The sequence below is a fragment of the Lepidochelys kempii genome, chromosome 3 (genome assembly GCF_965140285.1).
Source record: "Lepidochelys kempii isolate rLepKem1 chromosome 3, rLepKem1.hap1, whole genome shotgun sequence".
Classification (NCBI taxonomy): Eukaryota; Metazoa; Chordata; order Testudines; family Cheloniidae; genus Lepidochelys; species Lepidochelys kempii.
The window spans coordinates 76,466,251-76,480,675 of NC_136382.1; the positions used below are offsets into that span (position 1 = coordinate 76,466,251).

Sequence of the window (14,425 nt, forward strand, 5' to 3'; positions counted from 1 at the left end):
TCCAGATGATGACGACTTGTCAAGTACACGGTGGCCAGCCATGCCTGAGGTGGTCTGAGATTGTCTCGGATGTTGCATCATGTAAGTGCATGATGCCATATGGCCCAGAAATCTCAGATAGCTCCATGCTGTTGTAATCAGGTGGACCTTGAGGGACCTTATAAAGATTGCTTGAAACCAGCCTTCTGAGAGGAAGGCTCTAGCCTGAGTGGAGTATGTACCGCTCCGATGAACTCTATCCTCTGTACCAGGATGAGGGTAGACTTTTGCAAATTTATTAGTAGACCTGTAGGGGGAGATCTTAGTGGACCAACAGAATGACTGGACCACTACTGATAATTGGACTATCGATTATCATGCTTATTGCCCAGAGCAGCCAAGTCAGTAAGCCTGTATTGGGCCTGTACAGCAGCCTTAGCAAGAAGCCAGGAGAGGAGGAGGTTGAGGGGGGAGTCAACCCTGTGTCCTTCCTGATGAGATCTCTATTGAAATTGCTGAGGTATGTATTTTAGAAGAACAGGAAACTTATCTATATCTGCCCTTTGGAATGTGTTTGTCAGGGCTCTCAAGAGATGTGGACTCTGCTGTAACACATCTATCTAATTAATGGTTTGAGGAAACCTCTTGCTTAAACTGTGAAATTGTTTGCTTAACAAGTTTTTTTATTGACATGTTATTGTTACATTAACCCAAATAAATAAGGAGAGAAAGCACGGGCTAGGTGCAGGGGCCATCCCTAGGGGGGTGTGGGGTCCAGGGGACGCCAAGGCTGGGAGAGATGAAAGGCAAGAAGGACCCTGAGGCAGGGGAGTGATAAGGGCTGGCCCTGGCCTGGAGATGGCATTGGAGGACCCCACCCAGTGCTGGGAGATGGGAGAAAGGGCAGTGGAAGGGGGAGAAGTGGGGCACTGTGGGGACACCAGGGCTGGGTGACAGGCGAGGGATGGTGGAGACTGCTGGATGGCACTCACCTGTGCTAGGGGGTCCCCTGTGCTGGTGGAGGGTCCAGCTGGAAAAGGGAAGGATCTGTCCGAGTGGAAGAGCAGGGTCAGTCTGCCCTGGCACTAGTGGTGGGGGGCGCTAGGACCCTGCAGCGGTAGGCAACACCGGGAGCTGACAGAGCGGAGTGGAGTGGGCTGGGGCCGGGTCACTTGCTGCTGCCTGGTGGGCTGTGGGCAAGAAAAAGAAATAAACGGCTGGGCCAGTGAGTGCGGGGTGCGGGCCTGACCCCTGCTGCTGGTGCTAGGCCCCCTGCTAGACCCCCGGGCCGCTTCTCCCCCACCCCCCGCATCCCACTGAAGCGCGGGCCCCCCCAAAGCGCAGGTTCTGGGGCGGTTGCCCCGCTCTGCCCTATGAACAGGATGGCTCTGGCTAGGTAGATTCTTCAGGAACATTTCGTGGACACATCTTAGGGTCCCGTATGGCAGATAAAAGGCTGGCCAATTGGACAGCTGTCATTGTACCACTCGAAAACCACTCAGGACTTAGGTAATTATTTATTTTTGGAGTGTTTTACTAACCAGTTGTGAACATGTGTAAGTGTTTGAGACTAAAATAAAGTGCAGCTTTAAGTGAAAGGACTCATAATGTTTGTGCCAGTCACCTGTTAGTTGGACGGCCTTGTCTCCACTGATTTATTTCTTACCACCACCTCAACAAGAGTAATAGTTACCGAGAGCTTTGGGTTTTAAGAATCACGATAACAGGTGTAGGCCTGGAAAGTCAACTGTATGAGGTGTATGCTGGACTCCACCTGGCCTTTGACTAGCCAGTTGTCGAGACATGGGAAGACCATTGCTCCTTGTCTCCTCAGAAGGGCCACCACTACCATCATGCATTTAGTGAAAACCCATGGAGCAGCTGATAGGCTGAACGGGAGTACCTTGAACTGGTAGTGTGTGTGGTTCACAACGAATCTGAGGAACCTTCTGTGGCCTTGGAAAATGTATATGTGGAAATAGGTGTCCTTTAAATCAAGGGCAGCACACCAATCCCCAGGATCCAGAGAGGAAATTATGGAAGCCAGGGAGACCATGAGGAACTTCAGGAGGGAACCTTGAGTTAGCTGTTGAGGTGGTGCAGGTCGAGAACAGGCTTGAGACGACCATGGGCTTCCAGAATTAGGAAATAATTGGAGTAGAACCCCTTTCCTCTCAAGTTTTGCGGAACCTCTTCCACGGTTCTCTCCCAAAAGGAGGGATTGGACCTTCTGGACCAAAATTTGCTTGTGAGAGGGGTCCCTGAAGAGGGATGGGGAGGAAGGGTGGGAATAGAAATTTGTGCATGGCATTCCACATATTAAAGTTATAGCAACCCATCAGAGCCTACTGGTTTGCTATCCTAAGGTGCAACCCCCCCAGGTAGCTTTTCCAAGTCAGAGCATGCCCAGATACAGGCTGTGATCCAAGAAGAAATCCTTTGGGGCAAGACTGGACGCCCCTTCATACGCTTCACAATTGTAATGAAGAGTTGTGTTGATTTTCAAAATGGCTTCATTCTTTCAATGTAGAAGGCTAATGCTCATCTGACATCCAGGGAGTGGAGCATTAATTTCCTGTTGCTAGCATGTGGCTTAGGAAAGAACACAGAAGGAAAAATGTCCTGGTTCACATGGAATTGTAAAACTACCTTCGGGACAAAGGCCAGGTGTGGTCGCAACTGTACCTTGTCCTTATAGAAGACCACATATGGGGCTCTGAGGTTAAGGCCTTAAGCTTAGACACCTTCCTGGCCGAAGTTATAGCTACCAAGAATGCTACTTTCCAGGAAGGGTAGAGGAGGGAGCATGTTGCTAAGAGCTCAAAAGGAGGTCCCATCAGTCTAGAAAGCACAAGGTTGAGATCCCAAGGGGGAATTGGCTGTTTTATTTGAGGAAGTGGCCCACCATGGGTTTCGTGAAAACTCAGCAACTGGCCGAACCGGTGTGGAAAGCTGAGAGACCATCCAGGTGCAACTTTATTGATGATACCGACAGACCTTACTGTTTTAGATGCAGCAAATAGTCCAGGATAAAGGGAATCGATGACTGTAATGGCGGAGTGTGTTTTTGTAATGCCCAAATGGAAAATCTTTTCCACTTGGTCAGATAGGTGGCCCTAATGGATGGCTTCCTGCTGCTAAGGAGGACCTCTCTAACAGGGTCCAAGCATGTGAGCGCCGAGAGGTTTAGCCACGGAGTTTTCTACCATGAAATGGAGAGACTGCAGATTGGGATGCTGGAGATGAACACCCAGGACCATAGCCAAGTCCGGGACCAGGGGCAGGATTATTGGCATGTCCACCGACAGGCCTAGAAGCATGGTGAACCAGTGCTGGCGAGGCCACGCTGGTGCTATTAAGATCATTGATGCTTCCTCCCTTCTGACCTTCAGCAGGACCATGTATACAAGTGGGAAGGGCAGGAAAGCATATAGTACATGGTCCTTCCAAGGGGGGAGAAAAGTGTCTGTGAATGAGCCCGGGGTGTGATTCAGGAGAAAAACTGGTCACACTTTCTATTGTACTTTGTTGCAAAAAAATCTATTTGGGGAAATACCCACCATTGGAAGATGTTGATCAGAACACCCAGGTGGAAGGACCACTCGTGTCTGTGAAATGACCTGCTGAGATGATCGGCCAGTTCTGGAATCTGGAACTTATGATGCCTCTAGATGTATCAAATGGACAATGCAGAACTCCTACAGTTTGAGGGCTTTCCAGCACAGGGGAGAGGAGAGAGCACTACCCTGTCTGTTTATGTAGAACATCGCTATCATGTTGTCGGTCAATACCGATACACATCTGCCCTCCAGATGGGCCTGGAATGTCTGGCAAGCAAGGCACACCGCTGTTAGCTCCCTGACACTGATGTGCAGTGAAAGTTCTGCCTGGGACCAGAGGTCCTGAGTCTGCCTAAATGCGCCCCCCAACCCATTGCCGACGCATCTGTTACTAGAGACCGCGAGAGTTGGGGCCTGGAAAAAAGCACTCCCACGCACACTGCTTGCGGGTCAAGTCACCACCTGAAGATTGAAGGTTGTCCCTGGGTGGTGCCACTGCACCTGGAACCAGCTGGGAACTGAGAGAAGACAGATCTCTCCTGCTGGACAGTAGTGGTGGTGCTGATCCCTATGCTGCCAGGGATACAGGCACCAGCAATGACAGCAGGTCCCTGGCTGTAGTGAATGTCTCTGAAATTGATGGTACCATAAACATACTGGTACTGCACTGTCTGCCAAAGACAGCGCCTCCAGTGCCAGAGACAGCAGGGCCTATGTAGGAACCGGGGTTGCTGGTACCAGCTGTTGTGGTGCCAAGGTAGAAGAATGGCCTGACTCAGGTCTCACTCTGTTCCAGTCTCCATGCCTCGCCATCTTTGGTGCCGGGGAGTGACTGCTCTCAGCCAGCTGCCTTTTGTGTTTCTTCTAGGCACTGGGGATGCAAACAGTGCCAAGACTCTTGCACAGTGGGAGGGGCACTCCGTACCGATGCTGAGGTACTTGGTGCCAAGTCCAAGTGACTCAATTCAAAATCAGGTCTCAATGCTGTCTTTCAAGCACTTGAGACAACTGGAGTGCAGGTCACTCAAGAGCATCAACTTACGGCAGGAGGCACAGGGCTTGAAACCCGGTGGCTGAGCCATGCCCTGGCACTAGGAAACAAACTTTGCAAACTGATGGAGAAAACTCCAAACACTTACTAAATAAAACTGAATATTTACAACTAAATCAACTATGTACACTACACTACAAAGAACAGCGAAAACCACTGGAAAAGTTTGCCAAAGCAAAGAGAGCAATTCCAGTGAGTGTCACAGGTGGTAAGAAGGAACTGAGAGGGCACAGCATTGGCTGGGCCCTTGATAACGGCGTTACGAGCATGTGGCACCAGAGGGTGCCAGAGCTGACCCGACGGATACCACTGAGGGAAAAAATTCTGGTGACTGTGCTCAGGGCATGCACACACCTACATCGGAATGGACATGTGCAATCACTCAAAGAAGAACTCAGTATTAGCAGAGAAATGGACTAGATGACCTAACAGGTTTTTTCCATCCCTAATGTTCTATGACTCACCAGCTTTTACTAGCATATGGAACAAATATTCTGCCAGTGATGCTGCCTAATAGTTTTTTGCATGGGCAGTGAAGAATTATTTTTCCATATGAAACTATGTGCGAAATATATTAATTAGGAAAAACATGGACTTAAAAAGCAGTCTGGGAAGTGAGCTGGAAAATAAAGTCTTCTCAGTCCTTAGTCCATCAGCTGAAGTCAAGAAATTGAATGTTTTCTACATCTTTCCCACCCTTTCTTAATCTGAATATTTGTAGGTAACCTTTTTTCAGAATAAACATCTTCATTTTGGGCCTGTATAAGGCAAATCTGGCTACCCATTTTGTGTGGAGCTCCTCAATCATACTGTGTATATGACTTAGACTGCTACAATAATGTGTCAAAGATATATAGTTTAGATTTTGTTTAAGTGATGGAGTCACAGATGTGGTGTTTTGAGGAAAATATTACAGAAATACATTTTGCTTCACTTAAATACCCCTCTGCTCCCCTCTCCCCCGACATACAATGTCAAACTTGTACTAACTGCTGAAATAAAAACAAGTACCCAAAAGCTGATATACTATGTGATTAAAAAAGGGGGGAAGACTTTTCCCAGGAGACTCAGACTTTAAGGACTATTGCAATTACCTAGTCTGACCTCCTGACATTGCAGGCCACAGAACCTCACCTACCCACTACTGTAATAGACCCTTAACCTCTGGATGAGTTACTCACGTTCTCAAATCATGACTTAAATCTTTAAGTTACAGAGAATCCACCATTTACTCTAGTTTAAACAAGCAAGTTACTCCTTCCCCATGCTGCAGAGGAAGGTGAAAACCCTCTAGGGTCTCTGCTAATCTGACCTGGGGGAAAATTCCTTCCCAACCCCATATATGGTGATCAGTTGGACCCTGAGCATGTGGACAAGACCCACCAGCCAGACACCTGGGAAAAAATTCTCTGTAGTAACTCGGAGATCTCTCCATCTAGTGCCCCATCTGTGGCTATTGGGGATATTTGCTACTAGCACTTGCAGATAGGCCGCATGCCATTTTAGCAGTCTCATCTTACCATCCACCTCATAAACTTATCAACATCAGTCTTGAAGCCAGATAAATTTTTTGCCCCTACTGCTCCCCTTGGAAGGCTGTTTCAGAACTTCACTCCTTTGATGGCTAGAAACCTTTGTCTAATTTCAAGTCTAAATTTGTTGATTGCTAGCTTACATCCATTTGTTCAACATTGGCGCTTAACTAATTCCTCTCCCTTCCTGGTATTTATCCCTTTGGTTTATTTACAGAGAGCAATCATATCTCCCCTCAGCCTTGATTTGGTTGAGCTAAACAAGCCAAGCTCCTTGCACCTCCCCTCATAAAGTAGGTTTTCCATTCATCTGATCAAACTCGTAGCTGTTCTCTGAACCTGTTTCAGTTTGAATTCATCTTTCTTAAACATGGGAGACCAAAATCGCACACTGTATTCCAAATGAGGTATCCCACCAGTGCCTTGTATTATGCCAATAATACTTCTCTGTCTCTAGTGGAAATATCTTGCCTGATTCATCCTAGGATTGTGTTAGCCTTTTTCATGGTTGTGTCACATTAGTAGCTCATAGTCATCCTGTGATCAATCAATACATCCAGGTTTGTCTCCCCATCACTTCCAACTGATAAGTCTTCAGTTTATAGCAACAATCTTTTTTTTTAGTCCTTAAGTACATGACTTTGCACTATTAAATTTCATCCCGTTTCTATTCCTCCAGTTTTCAAGGTCCTCCCCATCTTATATGGCATTCTGGTCCTCCACATTGGCAATACCTCCCAACTTTGTGTCATCCATGAAAAAGGGTTCCAACTGGAGAGACCAGCCCAAAAGACTATGGGAACACAGTTCCTTCTAAAGAGTTGTGGGGGATCGGGGGTAGCAAACCCGGGCGCCAAAATTTGTCTTGGGTCAGGGTCTCTAAACCAGGAGGCCGTGCCCTTGCTACGATCCGCCCTTTTGTGCTCCCTGTCCACCTCAATATTTGGGACCGTGACTTACTTGTAAAGCTGGACACTACCCTCTATTTTAATATATAATGGCCCAAAACCCTCCCCCACCCACCTTACCCTCCGCATTACCATTGGTATGGCAATCCTTAGAGCCTGTATGGATTGACCAGTCGCCCCTCCCCCTAGAAAAGCTGAAAGCGCTTCATTCACTTGTACAACAATATTTGCATGCACAGCGCTTGGAGAGCTTCACTAGTTCTTGGAATTAGCTGCTGTTATTTTGGCCTTTCAATTTTTTGCTGATTGTCCCTTTAATTTAATTGTGGACACCCATTATGTTTATCAGGTAATTGATCATTTACCCCTTGCCCTCAGTACCCCTCAGGTCGATGCGGACCTTCTTTGCCAGTTTTTGTCCTTACAGTATCTCGTCACCACTCGTAATTTCCCTTATTTTGTTGCTCATATTTGCAGTCATACCCCTCTGCCTGGGCTACTTACTGAGGGCAATGCACACGCTGATCGCGCATTACGTGGTCAGGTAAATTCCTTTTTTTCTGACCCCATCGAAAGCCATTCCTTTTTTCATCAGTCTGCCTCTGTTTTGGCCCGACAATTTCACATTCCTGCTGATCACGCACGTTCTATTGTTCGTTCCTGCCCCCACTGTGCCGCTGCTGCCCCTACCTTTTCTTATGCCATTAACCCCAGAGGTACCGCAGCGAATCAGCTGTGGCAAATGGATGTCACTCACGTGCCACAATTCCGCCCCTATTCGTTTTTACATGTTTCCATTGATACCTATTCGGGATTCCTCTGGGCAACCCCACAGTGTGGGGAAGCCACTCCCAAAGTTATTCACCATTTGCTAGCCTGTTTTGCTGTTATTGGTCGCCCGAGCCAGATAAAAACGGATAATGCCCCAGCCTATTGCTCCACAGCCCTCTCCACCTTTTGTGCCCAATGGGATGTCCATCTCAAACACGGGCTCCCTTATAATTCCACAGGCCAAGCTATTGTTGAACGTGCAAATCGCACGCTAAAAACCTTGCTTGACAAACAATTAAAACAAGGGGAGCTGCGTCTCCGAACCTCAGGAGACATTCAGCAACAATTGCATGTCCTTTTGTTTACTTTAAATAATTTAACACTGAATACAGATCAGCAGACCCCCGCGGATTGGCATTTTCATAAGTCCGAGGTACTGGAAAGACTGCGTGTCTATTATCGTCAGCTGCCCGATCTGCAATGGTTAGGCCAAGTACCTTTAATTACTTATGGTCGGGGATATGCTGCTGTGTCTCTCCCTGCAGGACCGTTGTGGGTTCTGGCCCGGTGTGTGCGACCGGCACTGAAACAGCATGGCGTGGCACCAGGGGCTATCGAACCCCATACCGGAGTTTCAGCTGACCTTGGAGGAGAACGCAGTGCCTCCCGGGTCGACAATGGTGGGACGGAGACAGAGGAGACGTAGCATCCCAAGCCAGCCCGTGACATGGGGAGTAATGAAAGCATTGGTCGCCGCGGCTCAACGAAGACTGGCAGCAAACCAACAGCCAGAGACTCCTGAGACTCTGTTTGTGGCCATTCTCACCCAAATCACTGCCAAATCTGTATTGATTGTGTGCCTTATGTGTCTGCTATTTCCTGTAGGGGTTGACTTTGGAGCATCTCCTCTGTTACAGGCCCGAATGACATATAACCTATGGGAAAGATTGGCTTCAATAGCAAATGTTACCCACTTTTATTTGATTTTGTAGCAGCTGAAGAATTGTTAGGTACGTGCCTTATTCCAGTATGTCATCACCCTGAGGAAATAGGGAATGAGACGATGCTCGCTGCTTACGTGAACCTCTCTTCCCAGTACTCTAGCATGGCTAATTGGGGCCCGGCCAACTACATTTTACCTTCTTGGGCTTATTTCTTGCTGTTGCTGTGTGCAGTGTATTTCCTTTTTGTTAAGGCTTTGTCAAGACCCGCCCTGGCAGGCTCCACGAGCTATGACCTTGTCTGTCCGGGAGTTAATTGGCTTGCAAAAGCAAATTGATGGCTACCATGAGATGGCCAAGCACAAATAAACAAAAAAGGAGGGGATGTAGCATTCATGCAAGGTTCATGCACTTGGCAACATTCAGGGCACACCCGGAGTGTTGTGTAGGAGCAGTGCACACACAGCTCCTCTCAAGGGCATGAACCTTGGAATCTCGCCCAGATGACATGAACCGTGGGAAGCCTCCCAGGACTGGGCTCAAGGCCCGAGAGCAAGGAATGCGGTAGATAGAAATTGATAAATAAGAATATTAAACAAAGCCAGTGTATTCCTTTTATCTGTTGGAGTATGTAATGCGCAGGAGGAGGGAGAGAAATAAAGGAGAGGGTGGAAAGCTGACAGGCAGACCAGCCCGTCGGCAGACCAGCCTGCTTGCTTGCTTAAAGCCTTGTTCTGTCTTGTATTTGGACCGCAACATTTCCAGCCCTACATTTCTACGGTACTATGTTCAGTTTTACATGAAAATAAAGTTTAGTTCTTTCCACATATTTACATTTCTACAGCACTAATGAATTATTGAACAATACATCCACTATGATTAGAAAGCCACTGGATGAGTACTAGTATATGTGTTGAGATACATGGCAAGTGTTTTAGAACACTCAATAGAGTAACGTCATGGAAATTAATAGTATTACTGACATGTAAAGTTTCTCATGTCCATATGAGTTTGCAGTGTTAGGGCCATAGTTAGTACTTGATTAAAATATGAAACTATGAATTTAATTAAATCAGAGGCAAATATACATTAAATATAGCCGTAAGCTATTTTACTTGATCCTCTAAGCTCTGCCAGGATACCGTGCTTACTACCATTAATAACATTATTTATTTGAATGGGACTACTCAAATTGTAAGCATTATATCTGGTTATGTCTCTCGGAATGTGCACCATGTGAGCACTTCAACTCCTGTGATAAAGGTTTTTCCTTTTATGAACTGTTCATAACATCTAGGTTATTCTGTTTACAAGTTAATTGATAGAAAATGACTACCAAATGTAATAAATTAGCCAAATATAAAAGCAGGTTTATCGGAAATCAATTGGACAAATCATAAATTAATGCTACTGCATGCTCCTTCTCCTCCAAAAAAGGGGGGAAAAAAAGACACCGACTTTTATACACTGGCTAATGTTCTGTACACACACTGTTCGATCAGTGGATAGATGAAACAACTTTCTGAAAACTGAGGAGACAGTGAATGTATAATGAATGTTTTGACTTCACCACAAAAGGGAGAGGACATTGTTCTTTCTTTCTTTAACCAAAAATGACAATTAAAGCCTTGTGGAAAGATTCATAGATTCATAGATATTTAGGTCAGAAGGGACCATTATGATTATCTAGTCTGACCTCCTGCACAACGCAGGCCACAGAATTTCACCCACCACTCCTGCAAAAAACCTCACACCTATATCTGTGCTATTGAAGTCTTCAAATCGTAATTTAAAGACTTCAAGGAGCAGAGAATCCTCCAGCAAGTGACCTGTGCCCCATGCTACAGAGGAAGGTGAAAAGCCTCCAGGGCCTCTTCCAATCTGCCCTCGAGGAAAATTCCTTCCCGACCCCAAATATGGCGGTCAGCTAAACCCTGAGCATATGATTCAAGATTCATCAGCCAGATACTACAGAAAATTCTTTCCTGGGTAACTCATATCCCACCCCATCTAATATCCCATCACAGGATATTTACCATGAATATTTAATTACCAAAACCATGTTATCCCATCATACCATCTCCATAAACTTATCGAGTTTAATCTTAAAGCAAGATAGATCTTTTGCCCCCACTGCTTCCCTTGGAAGGCTATTCCAAAACTTCACTCCTCTGATGGTTAGAAACCTTCGTCTAATTTCTAGTCTAAATTTCCTGGTGGCCAGTTTATATCCATTTGTTCTTGTGTCCACATTGGTACTTGATGGGAACACTGAGCCTTGGGATTGCTCTGGGGGATCAGATTGTTGCTTTGGTGGGTTCTGCATGAAAACTCTGTAGGCATGGGGGAGGCAGTTATACCTTGTGTAAAATTAATTTGGCTAATATGATGTTATGGAGGTTAAACTATATGGAAGGAATTTGCATTTTCCCAGGACATGTGCAGTGTATATTGGAAAAGGAGTAAAAGAAATGCAAATAAAACATGGTACTTCATTAAAATCCTAATAGGGCTCCAAAAGGAGCCACAATAGGTTGTGCTTTCTTTTTCAGATCGCTGTGTTTTGAAGCAGGAGATGAAAGTGGAAAGTGATCAGAACTCTGGTGGAAGTAAAATGCTTCCCTTTTAAGACAGTGTCTGAGCTGCTAACAGCTTTGGATCCAAAAGCAAGCTAGTAAGCCTCTGTGTGTAAATGCAAATTACCTAGCTGATGGGCACAAAGGAGCTGCAAATAATGAATACATCCTGTCAGCAAACAAGCTACTAGAAGACTCAGATTATGGCCCTTCAGGAAAGGGAGGTGAAAAAAACAAGTCAAGCCTGAAAATAAGGGGGACAGGTTAACCTTAAGGGGTGTGGGTGGGGGTGGGCATGTGGGTGTGTGAGATGGGAACAGGGAATGGGGGTAAGAAAATTGGAATCATGTTTTGCTAAAGGGGGAAATGGGAACAGGGAATGGGAGTAAGGAAGTTGGAATCATGTTTGGCTAAGGGCAGGAATGGGAACAGGGACACAGGTGTATGGCTCTGTGGTGTCAGAGCTGGGAAGGAGGATACTAAGGAAGGAAACTGGAATCATGCTTGCTGGAAGTTCACCCCAATAAACATCGAATTGTTTGCACCTTTGGACTTCAGGTATTGTTGCTCTCTGTTCATGCGAGAAGGACCAGGGAAGTAAGTGGGTGAAGGAATAAGCCCCCTAACAGTACTGAGCTTAAATAATTCCTCTCCCTCTCCGGTATTTATCCCTCTGATATATTTATAGAGAACAACCATATCTCCCCTCAACCTTCTTTTAGTTAGGCTAAACAAGCCAAGCTCCTTGAGTCTCCTTTCATAAGACAAGTTTTCTATTCCTCGAATCATCCTAGTAGCCCTTCTCTGTAGCTGTTCCAGTTTGAATTCATCCTTCTTAAACATGGGAGACCAGAACTGCACACAGTATTCCAGGTGAGGTCTCACCAGTGCCTTGTATAACGGTACTATAACCTCCTTTTCCCTACTGGAAATATCTTTCCTGATGCATCCCAAGACCACATTAGCTTTTTTCATGGCCATATCACATTGGCAGCTCATAGTCATCCTATGATCAACCAATACTCCAAGGTCCTTTTCCTCCTCCGTTACTTCTAATTGATGTGTCCCTAGCTTATAACTAAAATTCTTGTTATTAATCCCTAAATGCATGACCTTACATTTCTCACTATTAAATTTCATCCTATTACTATTACTTCAGTTTACAAGGTCATCCAGATCCTCCTGTAGTATATCCCTGTCCTTCTCTAAATTGGCAATACCTCCCAGCATCTGCAAACTTTATTAGCACACCCCCACTTTTTGTGCCAAGGTCAGTAATAAAAAGATTAAATAAGATTGGTCCCAAAACCGATCCTTGAGGAACTCCACTGGTAACCTCCCTCCAGCCTGACAGTTCACCTTTCAGTAGGACCCGTTGTAGTCTCCCCTTTAACCAATTCCTTATCCACCTTTCAATTTTCCTATTGATCCCCATCTTATCCAATTTAACTAATAATTCCCCATGTCGCACGGTATCAAACGCCTTACTAAAATCTAGGTAAATTAGATCCACTGCGTTTCCTTTGTCTAAAAAATCTGTTACTTTCTCAAAGAAGGAGATCAGGTTGGTTTGGCACTATCTACCTTTTGTAAAACCATGTTGTATTTTGTCCCATTTACCATTGACTTCAATGTCCTTAACTACCTTCTCCTTCAAAATTTTTTCCAAGACCTTTCATATTACAGATGTCAAACTAACAGGCCTATAATTACCCAGATCACCTTTTTTCCCTTTCTTAAAAATAGGAACTATGTTAGCAGTTATACCACATATCTTAAGCTAGACAATTTAGTAAGTTCTACAAATGTTCAGATATTTTATGCACATATTTAAGTACACAGCATACACTGCAGATGCAAAAAACAAGATGGATATGAAACAAGTGGTATCTTTATTCTGTAAAAAAATTTACATTGTTAAGGTACTTAAGATATTGCCAGTATAAAAACAGACAGAAGTGTTTGTAAAAAAGCGAAATGTAAAAACTGTTTTTTTAATGTCCAGCCTGAAGTTAAGTCCCTCTTTTCTTTAGCAATAAGATTTGGTATTGTCAGTCTACAAAGAAAATCTCAAAAGAAAGTATCCTAACATTGTGATATACATCTAAAATTAACCCCTTTGGCCATAGAAATATTTGATAGATGTAAAAGTACTGGTATTGAGCCAAAAAGGTGAAAAGAAGGAAGAAGGAATAACAATCAGCTTTTAAATACACATTTGATGTATTTCCTATTTATTGCAAATATTTAAAAAATTAGTATGTCACAGGTTTTTGATTGCTTAGCACCATGATCCTGCAAGCACTTACAGGGATGAGTAATTTGAATGTAATTGGGCTATTCCCATGCGTAAGTGTTTGTAGGATTGAACCTTACTTTGCAGAATAGTTAATTAGGGAATTAACGTCCCAGTGCTGTAATGAGCTCCGCATAGGTACAAGGTCTGACTGCACATTGCTCCTGAGAGCATTCTGCACCAAAAAATTAAAAATTCTGCACACAATATTTTAAAATTCTGCAAATTTTATTTGCCAAATAAATATGGAGGCGCTACCATGGTATGGGGGAGCACAGGCCACTGGTTGCATAGAGGTGGGAGATCACTGTGCTGCTCCCCACCCGGGACACGGACTCAGTGGTGAGGCTGCACCCAACCCTGACCCTGTGCAAGGACTGGGCCTGTCCCATAAACACCCCAGGGCCCTGCCCCTCCATGCCAGGTGCACCAGGCAGGAACTGCAAGGCAGGAACCAAGTGTGGAGGGGATCCAGGTGTCAGCTGAGACAGTTCTGTGCGGGGCAACCTGGGTGCAGGCAATTCAGTGAGGGATCTGGATGCAGGGGGGATCTGGATGCACAGGGGCTTGTTGGAGGGTTCTGGGTGCAACAGTAATGGGACTCTGCAGGGGGGGTCCAGGTGAAGGTGGTTGGGGCTCAGCGGGGGGGGGCTGGGTGTGGGGGGGATATATCTCAAAAGGGGGGTCTTGGTGTGTGGGGTCCAGATGCTAGGGGAGTGGGGCTCAGTGGGGTGGGGATCTAGGTGCAGCTGGTTGGGACTCAGTAGGGTGGGGTGAGGCTTGGCAGGAGGGTCTGGATATGAGGGGGTCT

The 14,425-nt window shown here is 45.5% G+C and overlaps 1 long non-coding RNA gene across 1 annotated transcript in view; it reads left to right on the plus strand.

Annotated features, from left to right (window-relative positions):
• Positions 1-9,540, plus strand: part of LOC140908877 (uncharacterized) — an 18,616-nt gene extending 9,076 nt beyond the window's left edge. The window contains exon 3 of the long non-coding RNA XR_012158006.2: positions 8,347-9,540. This is a non-coding gene — a long non-coding RNA (uncharacterized LOC140908877). The remainder of the gene's footprint in view (positions 1-8,346) is intronic.
• The last annotated feature ends 4,885 nt before the right edge of the window (positions 9,541-14,425 follow it).